The sequence below is a fragment of the Macaca mulatta genome, chromosome X (assembly GCF_049350105.2).
Source record: "Macaca mulatta isolate MMU2019108-1 chromosome X, T2T-MMU8v2.0, whole genome shotgun sequence".
NCBI classification, from domain to species: Eukaryota; Metazoa; Chordata; class Mammalia; order Primates; family Cercopithecidae; genus Macaca; species Macaca mulatta.
The window spans coordinates 141,454,634-141,463,064 of NC_133426.1; positions in this window are offsets into that span (position 1 = coordinate 141,454,634).

The window sequence follows — 8,431 nt, forward strand, 5'->3', positions numbered from 1 at the left end:
TCCTGAGAGAATGCTGCTATGACTCTCTCATTGGCAACACTGCTCATATCTTTTGAAATTTTTGCCAATTTGACAGGTAACATATTGCATTGTGGTTGTTTTTAATTGTACCTCTTCAAAAATCAAATGTAAAAGAAATATTTATTGAGCATGGATTATTTGTCATGCACTGTGCTAATTCCTGGGAATCCGGGAGGTAGTAATGCAGATATTGTTCTTGCTATCTTTAATCTCACATTCTAGAAAGATGAGGGCATGCCAGAAACAAAGTAAACTGATACACAAGTAGTTATGGATTGGAAGAAGCGTCATAGAGGAAAGAAACAGGGTAGTGTACCACAGATAGTAAGCGACATGCTCATTGGCTTCTGATAATTTCAACAATTCTATCCTTTATGCTCATCAGCTACCATGTTTCTTCTTTTGTGAAATAGGGAGAAATAGAGGCGCGGGTAAAGGGAGGCTGACAGGAAGTTTGCTGCCATAAAGATGATGTTTTACATTTAGTAAAGGGCACTCCTACACCATTCTTTCTGGGGTGGCAACTCTGAAATGCTGAGGTGGCCTTGTACTAGTAGGAGATCTGTTCCTTATCTCACCACACAAAAGCAGATACCAGTACAGCAGACCCAGTATGGATTCTTTTGTTTTCTTTTCTTTTCTTTCTTTTTTCTCTTTCTTTCTTTTCTTTCTTTCTTTCTTTCTTTCTTTCTTTCTTTCTTTCTTTCTCTTTTCTTTCTTTCTTTCTTTCTTCTCTTTCTTTCTTTCTTTCTTTTTCTTCTCTCTCTCTCTCTCTCTCTCTCTCTTACACACACACACACACACACACACACACACACACAGAGCATACACCAAGGTAAGTAATTGTTCCTGATGGGATTAGACAGAAATGATCACCCCAAGTCCCTAAGCAGAAGCCCTGAAACCCCCTTCCATCCTTACACGAACCCATAGGTGGGAAGCTCCAAGCCTCAAAATAGGGGATTTAAAATGCAATGTGTATTCTTATTGTGGGAAATTTGTTGAGGAAGGCCTACAGCCTCCAAAATACCTCTGTCAAAAGTCCTGTCCCTGCTCTTCCTTGAATACCTAAGTAGTTGAGAGATAAAGTGAGTTCTGGAGAGTTAATTACACCTTCTAGACAGAGCTTGCAACATTAATTACGTTTAGGATTGCATCTGTCATTTGTAGACTTGCATTGGGTCTGGAATTGTTGACTGAGGAGAGCATGCTTTTCACACCTAATTTTTTTTTAAATTGCTGCATAACAACCTCATAGCAACAACAAGGAAAATGCATGAGAGAAAAAATGACCTCAATCCCCCCGCATTAATGCATCAAGTGCATTTATTTTTCCTCACCTCTTTCTTTGTGGAACATGCCTTCTTTATGCTATTTGAATGACACAGTAGTTTCTAGAAGATCCGTATACTTATTACTATTGCCGGTAGACCACGAGGCTTCAGTGGGATATGACACCAACACCAGCCCACAAGACACAGCAGATGGGGTCTCGTGGGCCAAGATGAATAGAGCTGCCTCTCATGGGATGTGAGGTCCAAGGTGTGGTTCAGGAAGGGCAGAGCCTAGGCAAACCACCTTGGGTACCCTTACCTGCCTCTCGGCCCGGTCTACTTGCTAATGCTCTTATATAATGGAGTTATGGTGAGTGTGAACACACAAGAGAGTTTGACAAGGAACCAGAATTCAGAAAATGGCAATGGGCAGCTTGGAAGATGTGTGTTGGAGAGGGCACAGACCCACCTCTGTATCCTGCTTCCCTGAGGGTGGCTTGTAGACTGTTTGTTTGAACGTGGGGTTCAGTAGCTTTTCTCTGCCTCCTGGAAAACAGTCCCTGACCAGCTGCCAGCAATGCAGCGCCCTAGGGAGCCAGGGCCTAGAGCAATTGATCTTTTGTGTCAGATCCAGATGGTAACTCAGTGTTTACCAGGCAAGCTTTGCAGGTGGGCTGTAGGATGGGGAGGTACGGGACCTGCCTGGCCTCACCTACTGCTCAGTAGTTCTGGTTGTGGTATGGTTCACAGGCCTCTATATGTTTCGTGCTTCCAGAAAAAATTAGGCTTTCAGCCTTCTCCATATGGGTTTAAAGAGAATGACAGTGAAAGCTTCGAAACCTTCTTGAATAGTCTCAGAACTCCAAAAATGTTTCTTCTACCACATTCTATAGGTTGAAGCAAGTTACAGTCCAGCCCAGATTCATGGGGGTGGAGAAACAAACTCCATCTCTTGAAGGAAGGAGTGGCAAAGTCACAGTGCAAAGGACTAAGCATCCAGGGATGGGAGGAACTGCTGTGGCCTTTATTGCAATCAGTCTACCAGTCTACTTGGAATCAGTATTTTACCACTTCAAGTGCCAGAGAATTGTTCTGGAGTACTAAGCCATTTAAGGACTCACTACTCCTTCTCTATCCATTTTAAATGACACACAGATGTTTCCCTCTGGCAATGGTTGCTTGTCGTGCTTAATAACTGATTCTCATGGTTAAATGGTAAGTCTGAGAAACAGGCCATGAGAAACACGGGCTGGGAATTGAGCAGTACCATTAGTCATACATAAATATGTTCATTAGCGTTCTTGCTTTCAGACAACAGAATCCACTCTTAACTAGTTTAAATTAGCAGACACTTATTACAGGGTATTAGCTATGATACACAATCTGTGGAACAACTAATGGAACAAACTAGAGGATGGACTTTCTAGGCCAACTCTGGTGGAGTTGCCAGGGAGAGCTCACAACCATGCTTCATCTGCTACTACCACAGGAAGCTGCTGCTATGAGCCTTGCTCCCAGAATCTGACTCTGCTGCTGCACACCAAGAAAGTGGATGCCCCTGTGGCCTGCCTCTGTCCATATTTAACTTAGTTTCAAATCAAAGCCTAGCACACTTGCATCTGATTGGTAGAACTTAAGTCATAGGTCTACACCTTAGTGGCAAGAGAAGCTAGGATAGGCACCGAGTTTTTTGGGAGGGGGAGAGAAGAGGACGTATAGTTCTATGAATTTTAACAATCAGATTACACAAGTTTCTATTACCTCCCCCAAAAGATTTCCTTTCATAATCCCTTTATAGTCACACCCTCCCCCAACTACTACATCCTAGCAACTTACTGACCTTCTCTCTAACACTCTAGTTTTGTCTTTTTAAGAAGGCCATACAGGGCCAGGCACAGTGACTCACGCCCATAATCCCAGCACCTTGGGAGGCTGAGGTGGGATCACTTGAGGCCAGGAGTTCGAGACCAACCTGGCCAACATGGCAAAACCCCATCTCTACTAAAAACACACACACACACACACAAAAGGCCAGGTGCCGTGGCTCATGCCTGTAATCCCTGCACTTTGGGAGGCCAAGGTGGGTGGATCACCTGAGGTCAGGAGTTCGAGACCAGCCCAACATGATGAAACACCGTCTCTACTAAAAATACAAAAAAATAGCTGGGCATGGTGGCACATACCTATAATCCCAGCTACTCAGGAGGCTAAGGCAGGAGAATCACTTGAACTTGGGAGGCGGAGGTTGCAGTGAGCCGAGATTGCACCACTGCACTCCAGCCTGGGCAACAAGAGCAAAACTTCGTCTGACACACACACACACACACACACACACACACACACACACACACAAAAGCTGGGGGTGGCAGCATGTGCCTGCAGTCTTAGCTACTCGGGAGGCTGAGGCTGGAGAATTACTTGAACTGAGAGGCAGAGGTTGCAGTGAGCCAAGATCGTGCCACTGCACTCCAGCCCAGGCAACAAAGCAAGACTCCATCACACACACACACACACACACACACACACACACCACACCCCACACACACACACACACACACACACACACACACACACACACACACACACAAGAGCTTTATAAATGGAATCGTATAGTATGCAACCTTTTGAGACTGGCTTCTTTCACTCAGCATAATGCCTTTGAGGATCATTTAAGTTGTCAAGTATATCAAGAGTTCATTCTTTTGTATGGCTGAATAGTATTCCATTTTATAGATATACCAGTGCTTGATTATCACTGGTCAAATGATATTTGGGTTGCTTCTCATTTTTAGCAATTATGAATTGAGATGCTACACATATTCATGTACAGGTTTTTGTGTGAACATAAGTTTTCAATTCATTAAGTAAATACCTAGGAGTGGGATTGCTCGGTCATGTATGGTATATATACGTTTAACTCTATAAGAAAGTGCCAAACGTTTTTCCAGAGTGGCTATACCATTTTGCATTCCCACCAGCAATATATGGCAGTTCTGGTTGTTCTACATTTTTGCCAACATTTGGTATTGTTTTAAATTTTAGCCGTTCTAATAAGTGTGTAGTGGAATGTGATAGTGGTTTGGAATTTGCATTTCCCTAATGGAATGATGCTAAATATTTTTTCATGTGCTTATTTTTCATCTGTATATTCTCTTTGGTGAAGCATTTGTTCAAGTCTTTTGCTCACTTTTAAACTGGGTTATTCTTTTAGTGTGTTTTGAGTGTTCCTTGTATATTTTGGATACAAGTGCTTTGTTAGACATGTGATTTGCAGTATTTTTCCCTGATCTGTATCTGTTGGGAGAGGCAATTCACCATGGGCCATGTGTATCCCTGCACATTCTTTCTGGGTAAGGCTCCAACCACTCTTTACCCTGGCCATTTATCAGGGTTGTGTTAGCTGTGAACAATCTTGAGGAGTGAGTTGTCTCACCACAGGCAATGAACAGGCTTGCTTCTGCTTGTTATAAAAGCAGTGAATCTCCCAAGCTCAGTGTTCTTCTATAACACAGTCCCATTGCATGTGCAGGCACCCATCATGGGCCCTTCACATCACCCCCACAGGACTTGAGGTGCATGGAGACTGGCACAAGCATCGTACACGCTCTGGCTGTTTCTTTTACAGTGAATAATAAAGTCCCTTGTCACTGATTCTGTAGTCTTGTGTTTTCTGCCAGCGTCCATGAAACAGTAACAGGCTAACTTGTCAGTTTGTAAGTAGGATATAATCTTAGATTCTGCACAGTGCTTGACAGTTTTGGCAATAGGGATGGAATACTGATAGAGACATAGATTTCTGGGAGAGAAAGAATGAATGCCCACACATGCCAGGTTAGGGGATATAAGAAGACTTCCTGGGATCCAGTAGTGACTTCTTTTGCCCAAGTGGTGGGGAAGTGAGAAGGAATAGGAATCATTGCTATCCTACCTGATATGGTTTGGATCTGTGTCTGCACCCAAATCTCATGTTGAAATGTAATCCCTGATGCTGGAGGTGGGTCTACTGGGTGGTGATTTGATCATGGTGGTAGGTTCTCATGAATGGTTTAGCACCATCCACCTAGTGTTGTTTTCATGATAGAGTTCTTACGAGATCTGGTTGTTTAGAACTGTGTAACACTTCCCCCCTCTCTCTCTTTCTCCTGCTCCAGGCATTTAAGACGTGCCTGCTTCCCTTTCACCTTCATGCCGTAATTGTAGGTATCCTGAGGCCTCCCTAGAACGGAGTAGATGGCAGCATCATGCTTCCTGTACAGCCTGCGGAACCACAAGCCAATTAAACCCCTTTTTAAAAATAAATTACCCAGGCTGGGTGCAGTGGCTCACACCTGTAATCCCAGCACTTTGGGAGGCCGAGGTGTGCGGATCACCTGACGTCAGGAGTTCGAGACCAGCCTGGCCAACATATAGTGAAACCCCGTCTCTACTAAAAATACAAAAATTAACTGGGCGTGGTGGTGCACGCCTGTAGTCCCAGCTACTTGGGAAGCTAGTGCAGGAGAATCGCTTGAACCCAGGAGGCGGAGGTTGCAGTGAGCTGAGATCATACCACTGCACTCCAGCCTGGGCAACAGAGCAACACTCTGTCTCTCAAAAATAAATACATAAATAAATTACCCAGTCTTAGATATTTCCTTATAACAGGGCAAGAATGCACTAATACACTACATGCATTAGTCCATTTTCACGCTGCTGATAAAGACATACCTGAGACTGGGCAATTTACAAAAGAAAGAGGTTTATTGGACTTACAGTTGTACATGACTGGGGAGGCCTCACAATCATGGCAGAAGGTGAAAGGTACGTCTCACATAGCAGCGGCAAGAGACAGAATGAGAGCCAAGCAAAATGGGTTTCCCCGTATAAAACCATCAGATCTCACGAGATTTATTCACTATCACGAGAACAGTATGGGGGAAACTGTCTCCATGATTCCATTATTTCCCACTGGGTCCCTCCGACAACAAGTGGGAATTATGGGAGTACAATTCAAGATGAGTTTTGGGTGGGAACACAGAGCCAAACCATATCACTATTACCTGTTCATGAATGTTAGAAACTAAATAAGAATAAGTAAGACTGAAACAAGCCACCTCATTGGTACCTTATTCCTTGATCCCTCTCCTCCGGGTGGGCAGAGGAAGGGATATTATGACAATGGGAACAGTAAGCCTAGGAACCCTAGTTAAAAAAGAATATGGCTATGGCTGCTGAGTCAAGGGGTTAGCTAAGCTGAGAGAAAGTCAGAAATGAGAACGTAGAGCTTTAGGTAGATGGGAAACATTGGAAGTGTATTTGGTGAGCCTGAGTGGGCAGCCACTCCAAACTGCAAATAAATGAAAAGTCACGCTTACTGGGGCAGAGCTGCTCTCCCTCCACACACTCTGCTGCCTCTCTCTTCCTCTACTCTGATTTCTTTTATTCTTTTACTTTTTCTTTTTTTTTTTTTTTTGAGATAGAGTCTCACTCTCACCCAGGCTGGAGTGCAGTGGTGCGATCTGGCTCATTGCAACCTCCACCTCCCAGCTTCAAGCAATTCTCCCACTTCAGCCTCCCAGGTATATGGGAATACAGGCTCCCACCACCACGCCCGGCTAATTTTTGTATTTTTAGTAGAGACGGGATTTCACCATGTTGGCCAGGCTGGTCTCAAACTCCTGACTTCAGGTGATCCACCCACCTCAGCCTCCCAAAGTGCTGGAATTACAGGCATGAGCCACTGTGCCCGGCCACTCCATTCTGATTTCATGTGCTTTAAAGAACAACAACAACCAAAGAGTATGCAGAGGAACGAGGTTGTGGAACTTAAATATTTATGGCTTGGTTGGAAACAGGCATCGAAGTCACCATCCCACCCAGTCCTATGGCAGGAGAGGGCACTGGGCACAGAGGTAGCCATTGGCATTGAGGTATCCAGGGTAGAGCTGTGGCATGTGAGGAGGCAGAAAAGAAGTGTCCCTGAGGAGGTGGTACCCATCCTGAGGCTAGGAGCCTCCACGATGGCTCCAGCCACTCCTCAGGGGCTGCACCCTTCCCTCTTCCCTCTTCCTGTTCCCCCTCCCATACTTGGAACTCCTGGATGGGAGATAAGCTCCTGGCAGCTGCTTTTGTAACTCCCGAAGTGCAAGTGTTAAAATCCTTTGTCTGTGTTCCCACAGGGAACAGAAAAATCTGAACTCAACTGAGAAGGTGTGAGCAAAACTCTCAGTGAAGAAAAGCAGTTAAAGTGACTTTATGGGTGACAGCCTCTATGCTAATTCAATCTACCATTATGAAAACATAGGAGGAAATTGATATGATAAGTGCTTATACTAGAAATGTTCATAAAGCATCAGAGGAAATTCTCCCATTTAGGGCACTGACACAAGCAGAGAAGTACTACTGGGACAAACTCCCCTGCCATTTGCCACCATGGGGGTGGAATGGGGGTCAACATTTATCGTGAGTGCCTTTATTGTGAGCATTTATTGTGAGAGCTTTCACTGTGTAGATGATGTCCTGGTTGTCGGCAAGTTGGAATCTTCCAAATTAACGGCCCTGATTGCACTGTTATTACACTTCCACTCAATGGGCAGAGTTCAAGGCTGCTCTCATAAGTCTGACCAATACTGTCCTTAATACCACTTGTTAAACTTTTACTGACTTGCAACTGCTGCCAATGGTCTAGCCTTTTGTCTTTCACTTGACTGGTAGACTAAGGACACCTCTCTTTGGGATCATAACTGTAGAAACAAATTGTGGATGCTGATGGGACAATGTGGGTCACTCACAGAGACGCAAAAAGTAAGGGCCTGCTTTCTGATGAGATCAACTAAATTCAAGATGCTAATCAAATCCGCACTGCCCAGACTGCCATCACACATGGCAACACATCTGGTATCAGGGACTGGGCACAGAGTAAAGGACCTGATGTTTCTGATGCAGAAGCCACTACAACATGCCAGACTTATGACTCTTGCCAAAAATTGACCTGTTTGTCTTGCAACAAAAGAGGCCACATTGCTTGGAGGCATTGACCCTGCTGGCTCCTGACAGATTGGCTACATCAGAGTGACTACTACATTGACTTTCTCCCTTAGTGCTACCAATGTTCTCTTCACTTTTAATAATTTTTCAGTTTACATATTGCTGTTCCA